General features: G+C 50.5%; 6 non-coding genes across 6 annotated transcripts; all 6 read right to left on the reverse strand.

The window, feature by feature from the left end:
• Positions 1-674: 674 nt before the first annotated feature.
• On the reverse strand, positions 675-815 carry LOC138496319 (U4 spliceosomal RNA). The gene has a single exon (XR_011277841.1). It is a non-coding gene; the product is annotated as a U4 spliceosomal RNA (small nuclear RNA).
• A 3,508-nt stretch (positions 816-4,323) lies between these two features.
• On the reverse strand, positions 4,324-4,464 carry LOC138496320 (U4 spliceosomal RNA). The gene has a single exon (XR_011277842.1). It is a non-coding gene; the product is annotated as a U4 spliceosomal RNA (small nuclear RNA).
• A 3,508-nt stretch (positions 4,465-7,972) lies between these two features.
• LOC138496286 (U4 spliceosomal RNA) lies at positions 7,973-8,113 on the reverse strand. Its single transcript, XR_011277812.1, has one exon. It is a non-coding gene; the product is annotated as a U4 spliceosomal RNA (small nuclear RNA).
• A 3,519-nt stretch (positions 8,114-11,632) lies between these two features.
• LOC138496736 (U4 spliceosomal RNA) lies at positions 11,633-11,773 on the reverse strand. Its single transcript, XR_011278220.1, has one exon. It is a non-coding gene; the product is annotated as a U4 spliceosomal RNA (small nuclear RNA).
• Positions 11,774-15,281: 3,508 nt separating this feature from the next.
• Positions 15,282-15,422, reverse strand: LOC138496626 (U4 spliceosomal RNA). Its single transcript, XR_011278120.1, has one exon. It is a non-coding gene; the product is annotated as a U4 spliceosomal RNA (small nuclear RNA).
• Positions 15,423-18,930: 3,508 nt separating this feature from the next.
• Positions 18,931-19,071, reverse strand: LOC138496659 (U4 spliceosomal RNA). The gene has a single exon (XR_011278150.1). It is a non-coding gene; the product is annotated as a U4 spliceosomal RNA (small nuclear RNA).
• Between the last annotated feature and the right edge of the window lie 1,506 nt (positions 19,072-20,577).

Here is a 20,577-nt window from a genome sequence, read left to right on the forward strand (position 1 = left end):
TTTCGCTCTGTTGCAACTAACCAGCCTGACGTTCCGTCCACTGTTCGGACCCCTTCCGGTGTACTAGAGGTGTGGGACTGATTGATGGTCTAGAAAGCGATATTCCTCCCTGGACCACTAGTGCCCCGGAAGTTGATTCGTCACACCAAGAGAGGTCGGGTTGTTGACTCCACGTGAATATGTGTCTATAGAATGCATGGGGACAGAAATGCCCTTTTGCCTCTCTTGGGAAGACTGAGATGGTGAGCGAAGGCCAAAGGTAAAGCGACCCCTCTGCTGCGGTTGGCTTCAGTGGCAGCCAGACCTCCCTGAGTAACCATCCAACAATCTGATGACTTTCGCAAGAGCAGATGTGGCAAAGAGGATCGAAGGCAGACAGGTCACTGTCTGCTAGGTTCTGAAAGCTCATGGTTTTCATGTCGTGAGATCAGGAAGGCAGCGAGACAACTGAGGCGCTTAATGCACCTGCTGCATGGTCACGGTTCCATAGACTTCGCTGCGCCGCTTGGAGTTTACGAATGCGCTAGCTTCTGGAAGTAAACCCCTTTGTTGAGGGTAGGCCACGAGAGAACAAAGAATAGAAGGGATGGGTTCCGAAAAACACACCCCTCTTGATAGGTCTTCTCCAGTGGAGTAAAAGCGTCATTGTCTCCTTTTCAAACAAAACGGTTCAGCCTCCGTAGAGACTGTCAAAAATTACCAATTCCAGCTATATTTCAAGCTGTCATGGCGGGGTATTGGGTAAAGTTTTCAATAAGCAATAATCGCGCCTCGGTTAAACCTCATGAGCTACGATACTGCCACTGCGCAAAGCTAAAGCACCTGACCCAGAGGCCCGTGCGCCCCGGGAATGGATTCCCATTTAACTTGCACTGATCCCAGCAAGCTCCATCCTGAGCATCCTTTGTCAAACTCATAAAACCGCCTGGATTCCAGTGCCGAGATTTGTTGAGGTGAACACCTGTATCATCTTGCGCTCACCAAACTGACAGCAAATATAGTAGCAAGGTATGCATAGGATTCTGGGAGTAAACATGCAAATGAGCAGGCTGCTACCTGTGCGCTCTTTCCCTTAGCATGATCGGTGGCCTGTTGGCAAGTGACCCCGCCCTCCTGAGAGATTATTGGGCAGGCCGCTGCCAAGGCAACATGGGAGAGGCTTGAGAATGCAAAGAGCCATTGGAGGATTGCACAGGAGCGAGGACAGCATCGAGAAATGGGCTCCTTTGGGGACAGGTGAAGTGATGCTCCACCAGGACGACCAGCTGTTTCTGCAGTGCAGCCAGGACATTGACAAGAAGTGAATCAATTTGTCTCTGAGCGGTCCAACTGTTGACCAAACCATTACAATTTCGATACATTTCCATGCCATCACATACCTACCTGTTTGTGATAATTGCACTTGTCCTTGAAAATAGACCCGATTTTGCAGGGGACTCTGGGAAAAGTGAAAAGGTCCTATGTAATTCACGTCTTGTACCCTGTCTCATAGGGCGGACCCTGCAATTCTACTTCCACTCCACTGCCAAAAATGAAGCGGCCTTGCCCTGTTCAGGCTTTTTGCTGTAGCCCCTGGGCCTTTGCAGAGCCATCTGCTTAGTGTGGCTCTGCCACTGAGGTCAGAAGAGAACATTTAGCCTGAGAAACGGCTGTCTGTGTGTGCAGCTTGGAGAAGACACTGTTGCCATGGGAAAGACATGCCTGTTTGCTGTGCAAATGAAGTGCAGACACAGACAGAAGAGACCACTTGACTGGTAGGAATTGAAGAACCTGACCAAGAGTGAGGAATTAGACCATCCGCACGGGGAGTGTGCGCTCCGCCTGGGCTGGTTTGATACTTTTAAAAAAGAAATGGAATGTTGGTAGGTAAACCTCCTGGAAATGTGTGGGGCTATTCCGCACACATTTCCCAATGGACACTGCACAACAAACACATAGTCAAGTGCACTCTGGGGGACACAGTCTACCGGTGCGGTCCTCCTGTCACATTTAGCTGCAATGTGACAGCCATGGGTACATCAAAGCATCTCTGAAGGGGGAAGGCAACGCCTTCCTCCGGCCCTGGTCAGCCTACTTAAAATAGCAAAGGCTCCATCGATATGCCCTGCCTATTGTTAGGTTCTCTCTGATGGCAGCGCATACTGATGAGAGTTAAGTGAAGCAGGCCTGCCAAGAGGCCTGTTCACAGAACTAACACAGGGCAGGAAACCCCAAGACCTTTTTCATATGCAATGTGTCAGCTTGAAGCTAGCTCCCACCCCTCTGTATGAAGGCCATTGAATGTCATGTGTGGAACAACTGTTTACAGTAGGCAACCGCTGCAGGGCCACCCCCTTTCAGAGGGAAGATATATGTGATTTGATGCAGACAGTCTGTTCTCGAGCTCAATTAACCAGAGAGCCACTTTGATCCACAGGAGACAGGAAGATGGGTGCGGCTTAGTAGTACATGTTGTCACCCCTTACCTTTCCTGTTGCAAAGCACTCTGGTCATGACCTTACGCATGACAGAAGATTGGTGGTGGGGACCCAGGATTGGGTCTTTAAGGTAGGCTTAGCATGCTCCAATCACTGGGGCCCATTTGGCTTTAAAAGAGGGCTGAGCCCCTCACTAAGCAGATCATCCGACGACTTCAAAAGGAGTACGAAGAAGGACTCATTCGGACCCTCGGTGATGGTACAGTCTGCCTCACGGCTTCCGCCAGTGAAGGAAGTCCAGGATTTCCAAGAGGGAAGCAAAATACCTCCCAAAACATCTCCCAGGGAACAGAGGGAGATACCCGACTCAGAGGATCCATCAAGCAGCACCAGAACCGGTACCCAGCCAGCACACAGCGTGCCCTGCTAGGTTAAGCCAGCAAGCTTCCTAGGTGGGAAGTGCCAGAGAGTCTCTGAACAAAGGACAAGGCCGTTGCCGGCAAACACTCTTCTCAGCTTTGGGTCGGCCGCCTTAAACGTCGACCCAAGCATTGAGAAGAAGCTCGGAGGAGTGCCACAACAAGCATCAACCAGCGTCCATCTTTTAAGGACTTTTTCGAAGCAGTCGAGCTCTCAAACTGCGACCGGCTGCACCACTGTGGCTGTTCTCACGCTGCAGTCACTAAAGCCGTCTGAGAACCCTCGACCAGCGTTCCAGATCCACCAACCAGCACACAGACAACGATTCTTCACCCCGAGCCGCCGGGTAGGGCAGCCTGCAGCCGTCCGCCCAGCCTCGCTTACCAAACTGCCTGCCAACTGATATCCGCATCTGTCGTCCCTCTTGAACTCTGTCGCCGGAGCTACAAAGCATGCTGGAAGCCACTCGATGCTGTCGAGTACCAAGATCATCTCAAACACCAGTTACATTGTGGTTCTGTCCCCCTGGTCCTTCTCCGAAGGCCCTTAGTGACATTTACGACCTCTTGCTCCCTTGCTGCTGCAACCAAATAACCTTGAACAGTTCAGACTGATTGCTTTACCGACTGCACTCCTGTCAGTATCCAGAGTGCATCCCTCTCCTTTGTGAAACTGTCTGTCCCCTGTTTTCCTTTATAGGGTGGGTTGTATTTTGTAGTGTGTTAGAACTGTCTGTTGTATTAATACTAAAGTAGATATTTGTATACAACCTTGACTGGACAGTCCCTTTTATCAGTGGGTCACAATTGTTTTTTCGCTCTGTTGCAACTAACCAGCCTGACGTTCCGTCCACTGTTCGGACCCCTTCCGGTGTACTAGAGGTGTGGGACTGATTGATGGTCTAGAAAGCGATATTCCTCCCTGGACCACTAGTGCCCCGGAAGTTGATTCGTCACACCAAGAGAGGTCGGGTTGTTGACTCCACGTGAATATGTGTCTATAGAATGCATGGGGACAGAAATGCCCTTTTGCCTCTCTTGGGAAGACTGAGATGGTGAGCGAAGGCCAAAGGTAAAGCGACCCCTCTGCTGCGGTTGGCTTCAGTGGCAGCCAGACCTCCCTGAGTAACCATCCAACAATCTGATGACTTTCGCAAGAGCAAATGTGGCAAAGAGGATCGAAGGCAGACAGGTCACTGTCTGCTAGGTTCTGAAAGCTCATGGTTTTCATGTCGTGAGATCAGGAAGGCAGCGAGACAACTGAGGCGCTTAATGCACCTGCTGCATGGTCAAGGTTCCATAGACTTCGCTGCGCCGCTTGGAGTTTACGAATGCGCTAGCTTCTGGAAGTAAACCCCTTTGTTGAGGGTAGGCCACGAGAGAACAAAGAATAGAATGGATGGGTTCCGAAAAACACACCCCTCTTGCTAGGTCTTCTCCAGTGGAGTAAAAGCGTCATTGTCTCCTTTTCAAACAAATCGGTTCAGCCTCCGTAGAGACTGTCAAAAATTACCAATTCCAGCTATATTTCAAGCTGTCATGGCGGGGTATTGGGTAAAGTTTTCAATAAGCAATAATCGCGCCTCGGTTAAACCTCATGAGCTACGATACTGCCACTGCGCAAAGCTAAAGCACCTGACCCAGAGGCCCGTGCGCCCCGGGAATGGATTCCCATTTAACTTGCACTGATCCCAGCAAGCTCCATCCTGAGCATCCTTTGTCAAACTCATAAAACCGCCTGGATTCCAGTGCCGAGATTTGTTGAGGTGAACACCTGTATCATCTGGCGCTCACCAAACTGACAGCAAATATAGTAGCAAGGTATGCATAGGATTCTGGGAGTAAACATGCAAATGAGCAGGCTGCTACCTGTGCGCTCTTTCCCTTAGCATGATCGGTGGCCTGTTGGCAAGTGACCCCGCCCTCCTGAGAGATTATTGGGCAGGCCGCTGCCAAGGCAACATGGGAGAGGCTTGAGAATGCAAAGAGCCATTGGAGGATTGCACAGGAGCGAGGACAGCATCGAGAAATGGGCTCCTTTGGGGACAGGTGAAGTGATGCTCCACCAGGACGACCAGCTGTTTCTGCAGTGCAGCCAGGACATTGACAAGAAGTGAATCAATTTGTCTCTGAGCGTTCCAACTGTTGACCAAACCATTACAATTTCGATACATTTCCATGCCATCACATACCTACCTGTTTGTGATAATTGCACTTGTCCTTGAAAATAGACCCGATTTTGCAGGGGACTCTGGGAAAAGTGAAAAGGTCCTATGTAATTCACGTCTTGTACCCTGTCTCATAGGGCGGACCCTGCAATTCTACTTCCACTCCACTGCCAAAAATGAAGCGGCCTTGCCCTGTTCAGGCTTTTTGCTGTAGCCCCTGGGCCTTTGCAGAGCCATCTGCTTAGTGTGGCTCTGCCACTGAGGTCAGAAGAGAACATTTAGCCTGAGAAACGGCTGTCTGTGTGTGCAGCTTGGAGAAGACACTGTTGCCATGGGAAAGACATGCCTGTTTGCTGTGCAAATGAAGTGCAGACACAGACAGAAGAGACCACTTGACTGGTAGGAATTGAAGAACCTGACCAAGAGTGAGGAATTAGACCATCCGCACGGGGAGTGTGCGCTCCGCCTGGGCTGGTTTGATACTTTTAAAAAAGAAATGGAATGTTGGTAGGTAAACCTCCTGGAAATGTGTGGGGCTATTCCGCACACATTTCCCAATGGACACTGCACAACAAACACATAGTCAAGTGCACTCTGGGGGACACAGTCTACCGGTGCGGTCCTCCTGTCACATTTAGCTGCAATGTGACAGCCATGGGTACATCAAAGCATCTCTGAAGGGGGAAGGCAACGCCTTCCTCCGGCCCTGGTCAGCCTACTTAAAATAGCAAAGGCTCCATCGATATGCCCTGCCTATTGTTAGGTTCTCTCTGATGGCAGCGCATACTGATGAGAGTTAAGTGAAGCAGGCCTGCCAAGAGGCCTGTTCACAGAACTAACACAGGGCAGGAAACCCCAACACCTTTTTCATATGCAATGTGTCAGCTTGAAGCTAGCTCCCACCCCTCTGTATGAAGGCCATTGAATGTCATGTGTGGAACAACTGTTTACAGTAGGCAACCGCTGCAGGGCCACCCCCTTTCAGAGGGAAGATATATGTGATTTGATGCAGACAGTCTGTTCTCGAGCTCAATTAACCAGAGAGCCACTTTGATCCACAGGAGACAGGAAGATGGGTGCGGCTTAGTAGTACATGTTGTCACCCCTTACCTTTCCTGTTGCAAAGCACTCTGGTCATGACCTTACGCATGACAGAAGATTGGTGGTGGGGACCCAGGATTGGGTCTTTAAGGTAGGCTTAGCATGCTCCAATCACTGGGGCCCATTTGGCTTTAAAAGAGGGCTGAGCCCCTCACTAAGCAGATCATCCGACGACTTCAAAAGGAGTACGAAGAAGGACTCATTCGGACCCTCGGTGATGGTACAGTCTGCCTCACGGCTTCCGCCAGTGAAGGAAGTCCAGGATTTCCAAGAGGGAAGCAAAATACCTCCCAAAACATCTCCCAGGGAACAGAGGGAGATACCCGACTCAGAGGATCCATCAAGCAGCACCAGAACCGGTACCCAGCCAGCACACAGCGTGCCCTGCTAGGTTAAGCCAGCAAGCTTCCTAGGTGGGAAGTGCCAGAGAGTCTCTGAACAAAGGACAAGGCCGTTGCCGGCAAACACTCTTCTCAGCTTTGGGTCGGCCGCCTTAAACGTCGACCCAAGCATTGAGAAGAAGCTCGGAGGAGTGCCACAACAAGCATCAACCAGCGTCCATCTTTTAAGGACTTTTTCGAAGCAGTCGAGCTCTCAAACTGCGACCGGCTGCACCACTGTGGCTGTTCTCACGCTGCAGTCACTAAAGCCGTCTGAGAACCCTCGACCAGCGTTCCAGATCCACCAACCAGCACACAGACAACGATTCTTCACCCCGAGCCGCCGGGTAGGGCAGCCTGCAGCCGTCCGCCCAGCCTCGCTTACCAAACTGCCTGCCAACTGATATCCGCATCTGTCGTCCCTCTTGAACTCTGTCGCCGGAGCTACAAAGCATGCTGGAAGCCACTCGATGCTGTCGAGTACCAAGATCATCTCAAACACCAGTTACATTGTGGTTCTGTCCCCCTGGTCCTTCTCCGAAGGCCCTTAGTGACATTTACGACCTCTTGCTCCCTTGCTGCTGCAACCAAATAACCTTGAACAGTTCAGACTGATTGCTTTACCGACTGCACTCCTGTCAGTATCCAGAGTGCATCCCTCTCCTTTGTGAAACTGTCTGTCCCCTGTTTTCCTTTATAGGGTGGGTTGTATTTTGTAGTGTGTTAGAACTGTCTGTTGTATTAATACTAAAGTAGATATTTGTATACAACCTTGACTGGACAGTCCCTTTTATCAGTGGGTCACAATTGTTTTTTCGCTCTGTTGCAACTAACCAGCCTGACGTTCCGTCCACTGTTCGGACCCCTTCCGGTGTACTAGAGGTGTGGGACTGATTGATGGTCTAGAAAGCGATATTCCTCCCTGGACCACTAGTGCCCCGGAAGTTGATTCGTCACACCAAGAGAGGTCGGGTTGTTGACTCCACGTGAATATGTGTCTATAGAATGCATGCGGACAGAAATGCCCTTTTGCCTCTCTTGGGAAGACTGAGATGGTGAGCGAAGGCCAAAGGTAAAGCGACCCCTCTGCTGCGGTTGGCTTCAGTGGCAGCCAGACCTCCCTGAGTAACCATCCAACAATCTGATGACTTTCGCAAGAGCAGATGTGGCAAAGAGGATCGAAGGCAGACAGGTCACTGTCTGCTAGGTTCTGAAAGCTCATGGTTTTCATGTCGTGAGATCAGGAAGGCAGCGAGACAACTGAGGCGTTTAATGCACCTGCTGCATGGTCACGGTTCCATAGACTTCGCTGCGCCGCTTGGAGTTTACGAATGCGCTAGCTTCTGGAAGTAAACCCCTTTGTTGAGGGTAGGCCACGAGAGAACAAAGAATAGAAGGGATGGGTTCCGAAAAACACACCCCTCTTGCTAGGTCTTCTCCAGTGGAGTAAAAGCGTCATTGTCTCCTTTTCAAACAAATCGGTTCAGCCTCCGTAGAGACTGTCAAAAATTACCAATTCCAGCTCTATTTCAAGCTGTCATGGCGGGGTATTGGGTAAAGTTTTCAATAAGCAATAATCGCGCCTCGGTTAAACCTCATGAGCTACGATACTGCCACTGCGCAAAGCTAAAGCACCTGACCCAGAGGCCCGTGCGCCCCGGGAATGGATTCCCATTTAACTTGCACTGATCCCAGCAAGCTCCATCCTGAGCATCCTTTGTCAAACTCATAAAACCGCCTGGATTCCAGTGCCGAGATTTGTTGAGGTGAACACCTGTATCATCTTGCGCTCACCAAACTGACAGCAAATATAGTAGCAAGGTATGCATAGGATTCTGGGAGTAAACATGCAAATGAGCAGGCTGCTACCTGTGCGCTCTTTCCCTTAGCATGATCGGTGGCCTGTTGGCAAGTGACCCCGCCCTCCTGAGAGATTATTGGGCAGGCCGCTGCCAAGGCAACATGGGAGAGGCTTGAGAATGCAAAGAGCCATTGGAGGATTGCACAGGAGCGAGGACAGCATCGAGAAATGGGCTCCTTTGGGGACAGGTGAAGTGATGCTCCACCAGGACGACCAGCTGTTTCTGCAGTGCAGCCAGGACATTGACAAGAAGTGAATCAATTTGTCTCTGAGCGTTCCAACTGTTGACCAAACCATTACAATTTCGATACATTTCCATGCCATCACATACCTACCTGTTTGTGATAATTGCACTTGTCCTTGAAAATAGACCCGATTTTGCAGGGGACTCTGGGAAAAGTGAAAAGGTCCTATGTAATTCACGTCTTGTACCCTGTCTCATAGGGCGGACCCTGCAATTCTACTTCCACTCCACTGCCAAAAATGAAGCGGCCTTGCCCTGTTCAGGCTTTTTGCTGTAGCCCCTGGGCCTTTGCAGAGCCATCTGCTTAGTGTGGCTCTGCCACGGAGGTCAGAAGAGAACATTTAGCCTGAGAAACGGCTGTCTGTGTGTGCAGCTTGGAGAAGACACTGTTGCCATGGGAAAGACATGCCTGTTTGCTGTGCAAATGAAGTGCAGACACAGACAGAAGAGACCACTTGACTGGTAGGAATTGAAGAACCTGACCAAGAGTGAGGAATTAGACCATCCGCACGGGGAGTGTGCGCTCCGCCTGGGCTGGTTTGATACTTTTAAAAAAGAAATGGAATGTTGGTAGGTAAACCTCCTGGAAATGTGTGGGGCTATTCCGCACACATTTCCCAATGGACACTGCACAACAAACACATAGTCAAGTGCACTCTGGGGGACACAGTCTACCGGTGCGGTCCTCCTGTCACATTTAGCTGCAATGTGACAGCCATGGGTACATCAAAGCATCTCTGAAGGGGGAAGGCAACGCCTTCCTCCGGCCCTGGTCAGCCTACTTAAAATAGCAAAGGCTCCATCGATATGCCCTGCCTATTGTTAGGTTCTCTCTGATGGCAGCGCATACTGATGAGAGTTAAGTGAAGCAGGCCTGCCAAGAGGCCTGTTCACAGAACTAACACAGGGCAGGAAACCCCAACACCTTTTTCATATGCAATGTGTCAGCTTGAAGCTAGCTCCCACCCCTCTGTATGAAGGCCATTGAATGTCATGTGTGGAACAACTGTTTACAGTAGGCAACCGCTGCAGGGCCACCCCCTTTCAGAGGGAAGATATATGTGATTTGATGCAGACAGTCTGTTCTCGAGCTCAATTACCCAGAGAGCCACTTTGATCCACAGGAGACAGGAAGATGGGTGCGGCTTAGTAGTACATGTTGTCACCCCTTACCTTTCCTGTTGCAAAGCACTCTGGTCATGACCTTACGCATGACAGAAGATTGGTGGTGGGGACCCAGGATTGGGTCTTTAAGGTAGGCTTAGCATGCTCCAATCACTGGGGCCCATTTGGCTTTAAAAGAGGGCTGAGCCCCTCACTAAGCAGATCATCCGACGACTTCAAAAGGAGTACGAAGAAGGACTCATTCGGACCCTCGGTGATGGTACAGTCTGCCTCACGGCTTCCGCCAGTGAAGGAAGTCCAGGATTTCCAAGAGGGAAGCAAAATACCTCCCAAAACATCTCCCAGGGAACAGAGGGAGATACCCGACTCAGAGGATCCATCAAGCAGCACCAGAACTGGTACCCAGCCAGCACACAGCGTGCCCTGCTAGGTTAAGCCAGCAAGCTTCCTAGGTGGGAAGTGCCAGAGAGTCTCTGAACAAAGGACAAGGCCGTTGCCGGCAAACACTCTTCTCAGCTTTGGGTCGGCCGCCTTAAACGTCGACCCAAGCATTGAGAAGAAGCTCGGAGGAGTGCCACAACAAGCATCAACCAGCGTCCATCTTTTAAGGACTTTTTCGAAGCAGTCGAGCTCTCAAACTGCGACCGGCTGCACCACTGTGGCTGTTCTCACGCTGCAGTCACTAAAGCCGTCTGAGAACCCTCGACCAGCGTTCCAGATCCACCAACCAGCACACAGACAACGATTCTTCACCCCGAGCCGCCGGGTAGGGCAGCCTGCAGCCGTCCGCCCAGCCTCGCTTACCAAACTGCCTGCCAACTGATATCCGCATCTGTCGTCCCTCTTGAACTCTGTCGCCGGAGCTACAAAGCATGCTGGAAGCCACTCGATGCTGTCGAGTACCAAGATCATCTCAAACACCAGTTACATTGTGGTTCTGTCCCCCTGGTCCTTCTCCGAAGGCCCTTAGTGACATTTACGACCTCTTGCTCCCTTGCTGCTGCAACCAAATAACCTTGAACAGTTCAGACTGATTGCTTTACCGACTGCACTCCTGTCAGTATCCAGAGTGCATCCCTCTCCTTTGTGAAACTGTCTGTCCCCTGTTTTCCTTTATAGGGTGGGTTGTATTTTGTAGTGTGTTAGAACTGTCTGTTGTATTAATACTAAAGTAGATATTTGTATACAACCTTGACTGGACAGTCCCTTTTATCAGTGGGTCACAATTGTTTTTTCGCTCTGTTGCAACTAACCAGCCTGACGTTCCGTCCACTGTTCGGACCCCTTCCGGTGTACTAGAGGTGTGGGACTGATTGATGGTCTAGAAAGCGATATTCCTCCCTGGACCACTAGTGCCCCGGAAGTTGATTCGTCACACCAAGAGAGGTCGGGTTGTTGACTCCACGTGAATATGTGTCTATAGAATGCATGGGGACAGAAATGCCCTTTTGCCTCTCTTGGGAAGACTGAGATGGTGAGCGAAGGCCAAAGGTAAAGCGACCCCTCTGCTGCGGTTGGCTTCAGTGGCAGCCAGACCTCCCTGAGTAACCATCCAACAATCTGATGACTTTCGCAAGAGCAGAGGTTGAACAGATGTGGCAAAGAGGATCGAAGGCAGACAGGTCACTGTCTGCTAGGTTCTGAAAGCTCATGGTTTTCATGTCGTGAGATCAGGAAGGCAGCGAGACAACTGAGGCGCTTAATGCACCTGCTGCATGGTCACGGTTCCATAGACTTCGCTGCGCCGCTTGGAGTTTACGAATGCGCTAGCTTCTGGAAGTAAACCCCTTTGTTGAGGGTAGGCCACGAGAGAACAAAGAATAGAAGGGATGGGTTCCGAAAAACACACCCCTCTTGCTAGGTCTTCTCCAGTGGAGTAAAAGCGTCATTGTCTCCTTTTCAAACAAATCGGTTCAGCCTCCGTAGAGACTGTCAAAAATTACCAATTCCAGCTATATTTCAAGCTGTCATGGCGGGGTATTGGGTAAAGTTTTCAATAAGCAATAATCGCGTCTCGGTTAAACCTCATGAGCTACGATACTGCCACTGCGCAAAGCTAAAGCACCTGACCCAGAGGCCCGTGCGCCCCGGGAATGGATTCCCATTTAACTTGCACTGATCCCAGCAAGCTCCATCCTGAGCATCCTTTGTCAAACTCATAAAACCGCCTGGATTCCAGTGCCGAGATTTGTTGAGGTGAACACCTGTATCATCTTGCGCTCACCAAACTGACAGCAAATATAGTAGCAAGGTATGCATAGGATTCTGGGAGTAAACATGCAAATGAGCAGGCTGCTACCTGTGCGCTCTTTCCCTTAGCATGATCGGTGGCCTGTTGGCAAGTGACCCCGCCCTCCTGAGAGATTATTGGGCAGGCCGCTGCCAAGGCAACATGGGAGAGGCTTGAGAATGCAAAGAGCCATTGGAGGATTGCACAGGAGCGAGGACAGCATCGAGAAATGGGCTCCTTTGGGGACAGGTGAAGTGATGCTCCACCAGGACGACCAGCTGTTTCTGCAGTGCAGCCAGGACATTGACAAGAATTGAATCAATTTGTCTCTGAGCGTTCCAACTGTTGACCAAACCATTACAATTTCGATACATTTCCATGCCATCACATACCTACCTGTTTGTGATAATTGCACTTGTCCTTGAAAATAGACCCGATTTTGCAGGGGACTCTGGGAAAAGTGAAAAGGTCTTATGTAATTCACGTCTTGTACCCTGTCTCATAGGGCGGCCCCTGCAATTCTACTTCCACTCCACTGCCAAAAATGAAGCGGCCTTGCCCTGTTCAGGCTTTTTGCTGTAGCCCCTGGGCCTTTGCAGAGCCATCTGCTTAGTGTGGCTCTGCCACTGAGGTCAGAAGAGAACATTTAGCCTGAGAAACGGCTGTCTATATGTGCAGCTTGGAGAAGACACTGTTGCCATGGGAAATACATGCCTGTTTGCTGTGCAAATGAAGTGCAGACACAGACAGAAGAGACCACTTGACTGGTAGGAATTGAAGAACCTGACCAAGAGTGAGGAATTAGACCATCCGCACGGGGAGTGTGCGCTCCGCCTGGGCTGGTTTGATACTTTTAAAAAAGAAATGGAATGTTGGTAGGTAAACCTCCTGGAAATGTGTGGGGCTATTCCGCACACATTTCCCAATGGACACTGCACAACAAACACATAGTCAAGTGCACTCTGGGGGACACAGTCTACCGGTGCGGTCCTCCTGTCACATTTAGCTGCAATGTGACAGCCATGGGTACATCAAAGCATCTCTGAAGGGGGAAGGCAACGCCTTCCTCCGGCCCTGGTCAGCCTACTTAAAATAGCAAAGGCTCCATCGATATGCCCTGCCTATTGTTAGGTTCTCTCTGATGGCAGCGCATACTGATGAGAGTTAAGTGAAGCAGGCCTGCCAAGAGGCCTGTTCACAGAACTAACACAGGGCAGGAAACCCCAACACCTTTTTCATATGCAATGTGTCAGCTTGAAGCTAGCTCCCACCCCTCTGTATGAAGGCCATTGAATGTCATGTGTGGAACAACTGTTTACAGTAGGCAACCGCTGCAGGGCCACCCCCTTTCAGAGGGAAGATATATGTGATTTGATGCAGACAGTCTGTTCTCGAGCTCAATTAACCAGAGAGCCACTTTGATCCACAGGAGACAGGAAGATGGGTGCGGCTTAGTAGTACATGTTGTCACCCCTTACCTTTCCTGTTGTCAAGCACTCTGGTCATGACCTTACGCATGACAGAAGATTGGTGGTGGGGACCCAGGATTGGGTCTTTAAGGTAGGCTTAGCATGCTCCAATCACTGGGGCCCATTTGGCTTTAAAAGAGGGCTGAGCCCCTCACTAAGCAGATCATCCGACGACTTCAAAAGGAGTACGAAGAAGGACTCATTCGGACCCTCGGTGATGGTACAGTCTGCCTCACGGCTTCCGCCAGTGAAGGAAGTCCAGGATTTCCAAGAGGGAAGCAAAATACCTCCCAAAACATCTCCCAGGGAACAGAGGGAGATACCCGACTCAGAGGATCCATCAAGCAGCACCAGAACCGGTACCCAGCCAGCACACAGCGTGCCCTGCTAGGTTAAGCCAGCAAGCTTCCTAGGTGGGAAGTGCCAGAGAGTCTCTGAACAAAGGACAAGGCCGTTGCCGGCAAACACTCTTCTCAGCTTTGGGTCGGCCGCCTTAAACGTCGACCCAAGCATTGAGAAGAAGCTCGGAGGAGTGCCACAACAAGCATCAACCAGCGTCCATCTTTTAAGGACTTTTTCGAAGCAGTCGAGCTCTCAAACTGCGACCGGCTGCACCACTGTGGCTGTTCTCACGCTGCAGTCACTAAAGCCGTCTGAGAACCCTCGACCAGCGTTCCAGATCCACCAACCAGCACACAGACAACGATTCTTCACCCCGAGCCGCCGGGTAGGGCAGCCTGCAGCCGTCCGCCCAGCCTCGCTTACCAAACTGCCTGCCAACTGATATCCGCATCTGTCGTCCCTCTTGAACTCTGTCGCCGGAGCTACAAAGCATGCTGGAAGCCACTCGATGCTGTCGAGTACCAAGATCATCTCAAACACCAGTTACATTGTGGTTCTGTCCCCCTGGTCCTTCTCCGAAGGCCCTTAGTGACATTTACGACCTCTTGCTCCCTTGCTGCTGCAACCAAATAACCTTGAACAGTTCAGACTGATTGCTTTACCGACTGCACTCCTGTCAGTATCCAGAGTGCATCCCTCTCCTTTGTGAAACTGTCTGTCCCCTGTTTTCCTTTATAGGGTGGGTTGTATTTTGTAGTGTGTTAGAACTGTCTGTTGTATTAATACTAAAGTAGATATTTGTATACAACCTTGACTGGACAGTCCCTTTTATCAGTGGGTCACAATTGTTTTTTCGCTCTGTTGCAACTAACCAGCCTGACGTACCGTCCACTGTTCGGACCCCTTCCGGTGTACTAGAGGTGTGGGACTGATTGATGGTCTAGAAAGCGATATTCCTCCCTGGACCACTAGTGCCCCGGAAGTTGATTCGTCACACCAAGAGAGGTCGGGTTGTTGACTCCACGTGAATATGTGTCTATAGAATGCATGGGGACAGAAATGCCCTTTTGCCTCTCTTGGGAAGACTGAGATGGTGAGCGAAGGCCAAAGGTAAAGCGACCCCTCTGCTGCGGTTGGCTTCAGTGGCAGCCAGACCTCCCTGAGTAACCATCCAACAATCTGATGACTTTCGCAAGAGCAGATGTGGCAAAGAGGGTCGAAGGCAGACAGGTCACTGTCTGCTAGGTTCTGAAAGCTCATGGTTTTCATGTCGTGAGATCAGGAAGGCAGCGAGACAACTGAGGCGCTTAATGCACCTGCTGCATGGTCACGGTTCCATAGACTTCGCTGCGCCGCTTGGAGTTTACGAATGCGCTAGCTTCTGGAAGTAAACCCCTTTGTTGAGGGTAGGCCACGAGAGAACAAAGAATAGAAGGGATGGGTTCCGAAATACACACCCCTCTTGCTAGGTCTTCTCCAGTGGAGTAAAAGCGTCATTGTCTCCTTTTCAAACAAATCAGTTCAGCCTCCGTAGAGACTGTCAAAAATTACCAATTCCAGCTATATTTCAAGCTGTCATGGCGGGGTATTGGGGAAAGTTTTCAATAAGCAATAATCGCGCCTCGGTTAAACCTCATGAGCTACGATACTGCCACTGCGCAAAGCTAAAGCACCTGACCCAGAGGCCCGTGCGCCCCGGGAATGGATTCCCATTTAACTTGCACTGATCCCAGCACGCTCCATCCTGAGCATCCTTTGTCAAACTCATAAAACCGCCTGGATTCCAGTGCCGAGATTTGTTGAGGTGAACACCTGTATCATCTTGCGCTCACCAAACTGACAGCAAATATAGTAGCAAGGTATGCATAGGATTCTGGGAGTAAACATGCAAATGAGCAGGCTGCTACCTGTGCGCTCTTTCCCTTAGCATGATCGGTGGCCTGTTGGCAAGTGACCCCGCCCTCCTGAGAGATTATTGGGCAGGCCGCTGCCAAGGCAACATGGGAGAGGCTTGAGAATGCAAAGAGCCATTGGAGGATTGCACAGGAGCGAGGACAGCATCGAGAAATGGGCTCCTTTGGGGACAGGTGAAGTGATGCTCCACCAGGACGACCAGCTGTTTCTGCAGTGCAGCCAGGACATTGACAAGAAGTGAATCAATTTGTCTCTGAGCGTTCCAACTGTTGACCAAACCATTACAATTTCGATACATTTCCATGCCATCACATACCTACCTGTTTGTGATAATTGCACTTGTCCTTGAAAATAGACCCGATTTTGCAGGGGACTCTGGGAAAAGTGAAAAGGTCCTATGTAATTCACGTCTTGTACCCTGTCTCATAGGGCGGACCCTGCAATTCTACTTCCACTCCACTGCCAAAAATGAAGCGGCCTTGCCCTGTTCAGGCTTTTTGCTGTAGCCCCTGGGCCTTTGCAGAGCCATCTGCTTAGTGTGGCTCTGCCACTGAGGTCAGAAGAGAACATTTAGCCTGAGAAACGGCTGTCTGTGTGTGCAGCTTGGAGAAGACACTGTTGCCATGGGAAAGACATGCCTGTTTGGTGTGCAAATGAAGTGCAGACACAGACAGAAGAGACCACTTGACTGGTAGGAATTGAAGAACCTGACCAAGAGTGAGGAATTAGACCATCCGCACGGGGAGTGTGCGCTCCGCCTGGGCTGGTTTGATACTTTTAAAAAAGAAATGGAATGTTGGTAGGTAAACCTCCTGGAAATGTGTGGGGCTATTCCGCACACATTTCCCAATGGACACTGCACAACAAACACATAGTCAAGTGCACTCTGGGGGACACAGTCTACCGGTGCGGTCCTCCTGTCACATTTAGCTGCAATGTGACAGCCATGGGTACATCAAAGCATCTCTGAAGGGGGAAGGCAACGCCTTCCTCCGGCCCTGGTCAGCCTACTTAAAATAGCAAAGGCTCCATCGATATGCCCTGCCTATTGTTAGGTTCTCTCTGATGGCAGCGCATACTGATGAGAGTTAAGTGAAGCAGGCCTGCCAAGAGGCCTGTTCACAGAACTAACACAGGGCAGGAAACCCCAACACCTTTTTCATATGCAATGTGTCAGCTTGAAGCTAGCTCCCACCCCTCTGTATGAAGGCCATTGAATGTCATGTGTGGAACAACTGTTTACAGTAGGCAACCGCTGCAGGGCCACCCCCTTTCAGAGGGAAGATATATGTGATTTGATGCAGACAGTCTGTTCTCGAGCTCAATTAACCAGAGAGCCACTTTGATCCACAGGAGACAGGAAGATGGGTGCGGCTTAGTAGTACATGTTGTCACCCCTTACCTTTCCTGTTGCAAAGCACTCTGGTCATGACCTTACGCATGACAGAAGATTGGTGGTGGGGACCCAGGATTGGGTCTTTAAGGTAGGCTTAGCATGCTCCAATCACTGGGGCCCATTTGGCTTTAAAAGAGGGCTGAGCCCCTCACTAAGCAGATCATCCGACGACTTCAAAAGGAGTACGAAGAAGGACTCATTCGGACCCTCGGTGATGGTACAGTCTGCCTCACGGCTTCCGCCAGTGAAGGAAGTCCAGGATTTCCAAGAGGGAAGCAAAATACCTCCCAAAACATCTCCCAGGGAACAGAGGGAGATACCCGACTCAGAGGATCCATCAAGCAGCACCAGAACCGGTACCCAGCCAGCACACAGCGTGCCCTGCTAGGTTAAGCCAGCAAGCTTCCTAGGTGGGAAGTGCCAGAGAGTCTCTGAACAAAGGACAAGGCCGTTGCCGGCAAACACTCTTCTCAGCTTTGGGTCGGCCGCCTTAAACGTCGACCCAAGCATTGAGAAGAAGCTCGGAGGAGTGCCACAACAAGCATCAACCAGCGTCCATCTTTTAAGGACTTTTTCGAAGCAGTCGAGCTCTCAAACTGCGACCGGCTGCACCACTGTGGCTGTTCTCACGCTGCAGTCACTAAAGCCGTCTGAGAACCCTCGACCAGCGTTCCAGATCCACCAACCAGCACACAGACAACGATTCTTCACCCCGAGCCGCCGGGTAGGGCAGCCTGCAGCCGTCCGCCCAGCCTCGCTTACCAAACTGCCTGCCAACTGATATCCGCATCTGTCGTCCCTCTTGAACTCTGTCGCCGGAGCTACAAAGCATGCTGGAAGCCACTCGATGCTGTCGAGTACCAAGATCATCTCAAACACCAGTTACATTGTGGTTCTGTCCCCCTGGTCCTTCTCCGAAGGCCCTTAGTGACATTTACGACCTCTTGCTCCCTTGCTGCTGCAACCAAATAACCTTGAACAGTTCAGACTGATTGCTTTACCGACTGCACTCCTGTCAGTATCCAGAGTGCATCCCTCTCCTTTGTGAAACTGTCTGTCCCCTGTTTTCCTTTATAGGGTGGGTTGTATTTTGTAGTGTGTTAGAACTGTCTGTTGTATTAATACTAAAGTAGATATTTGTATACAACCTTGACTGGAAAGTCCCTTTTATCAGTGGGTCACAATTGTTTTTTCGCTCTGTTGCAACTAACCAGCCTGACGTTCTGTCCACTGTTCGGACCCCTTCCGGTGTACTAGAGGTGTGGGACTGATTGATGGTCTAGAAAGCGATATTCCTCCCTGGACCACTAGTGCCCCGGAAGTTGATTCGTCACACCAAGAGAGGTCGGGTTGTTGACTCCACGTGAATATGTGTCTATAGAATGCATGGGGACAGAAATGCCCTTTTGCCTCTCTTGGGAAGACTGAGATGGTGAGCGAAGGCCAAAGGTAAAGCGACCCCTCTGCTGCGGTTGGCTTCAGTGGCAGCCAGACCTCCCTGAGTAACCATCCAACAATCTGATGACTTTCGCAAGAGCAGATGTGGCAAAGAGGATCGAAGGCAGACAGGTCACTGTCTGCTAGGTTCTGAAAGCTCATGGTTTTCATGTCGTGAGATCAGGAAGGCAGCGAGACAACTGAGGCGCTTAATGCACCTGCTGCATGGTCACGGTTCCATAGACTTCGCTGCGCCGCTTGGAGTTTACGAATGCGCTAGCTTCTGGAAGTAAACCCCTTTGTTGAGGGTAGGCCACGAGAGAACAAAGAATAGAAGGGATGGGTTCCGAAAAACACACCCCTCTTGCTAGGTCTTCTCCAGTGGAGTAAAAGCGTCATTGTCTCCTTTTCAAACAAATCGGTTCAGCCTCCGTAGAGACTGTCAAAAATTACCAATTCCAGCTATATTTCAAGCTGTCATGGCGGGGTATTGGGTAAAGTTTTCAATAAGCAATAATCGCGCCTCGGTTAAACCTCATGAACTACGATACTGCCACTGCGCAAAGCTAAAGCACCTGACCCAGAGGCCCGTGCGCCCCGGGAATGGATTCCCATTTAACTTGCACTGATCCCAGCAAGCTCCATCCTGAGCATCCTTTGTCAAACTCATAAAACCGCCTGGATTCCAGTGCCGAGATTTGTTGAGGTGAACACCTGTATCATCTTGCGCTCACCAAACTGACAGCAAATATAGTAGCAAGGTATGCATAGGATTCTGGGAGTAAACATGCAAATGAGCAGGCTGCTACCTGTGCGCTCTTTCCCTTAGCATGATCGGTGGCCTGTTGGCAAGTGACCCCGCCCTCCTGAGAGATTATTGGGCAGGCCGCTGCCAAGGCAACATGGGAGAGGCTTGAGAATGCAAAGAGCCATTGGAGGATTGCACAGGAGCGAGGACAGCATCGAGAAATGGGCTCCTTTGGGGACAGGTGAAGTGATGCTCCACCAGGACGACCAGCTGTTTCTGCAGTGCAGCCAGGACATTGACAAGAAGTGAATCAATTTGTCTCTGAGCGTTCCAACTGTTGACCAAACCATTACAATTTCGATACATTTCCATGCCATCACATACCTACCTGTTTGTGATAATTGCACTTGTCCTTGAAAATAGACCCGATTTTGCAGGGGACTCTGGGAAAAGTGAAAAGGTCCTATGTAATTCACGTCTTGTACCCTGTCTCATAGGGCGGACCCTGCAATTCTACTTCCACTCCACTGCCAAAAATGAAGCGGCCTTGCCCTTTTCAGGCTTTTTGCTGTAGCCCCTGGGCCTTTGCAGAGCCATCTGCTTAGTGTGGCTCTGCCACTGAGGTCAGAAGAGAACATTTAGCCTGAGAAACGGCTGTCTGTGTGTGCAGCTTGGAGAAGACACTGTTGCCATGGGAAAGACATGCCTGTTTGCTGTGCAAATGAAGTGCAGACACAGACAGAAGAGACCACTTGACTGGTAGGAATTGAAGAACCTGACCAAGAGTGAGGAATTAGACCATCCGCACGGGGAGTGTGCGCTCCGCCTGGGCTGGTTTGATACTTTAAAAAAAGAAATGGAATGTTGGTAGGTAAACCTCCTGGAAATGTGTGGGGCTATTCCGCACACATTTCCCAATGGACACTGCACAACAAACACATAGTCAAGTGCACTCTGGGGGACACAGTCTACCGGTGCGGTCCTCCTGTCACATTTAGCTGCAATGTGACAGCCATGGGTACATCAAAGCATCTCTGAAGGGGGAAGGCAACGCCTTCCTCCGGCCCTGGTCAGCCTACTTAAAATAGCAAAGGCTCCATCGATATGCCCTGCCTATTGTTAGGTTCTCTCTGATGGCAGCGCATACTGATGAGAGTTAAGTGAAGCAGGCCTGCCAAGAGGCCTGTTCACAGAACTAACACAGGGCAGGAAACCCCAACACCTTTTTCATATGCAATGTGTCAGCTTGAAGCTAGCTCCCACCCCTCTGTATGAAGGCCATTGAATGTCATGTGTGGAACAACTGTTTACAGTAGGCAACCGCTG

This window comes from Ambystoma mexicanum, chromosome 10 (assembly GCF_040938575.1).
Source record: "Ambystoma mexicanum isolate Mex_15411 chromosome 10, UKY_AmexF1_1, whole genome shotgun sequence".
Taxonomy (NCBI): Eukaryota; Metazoa; Chordata; class Amphibia; order Caudata; family Ambystomatidae; genus Ambystoma; species Ambystoma mexicanum.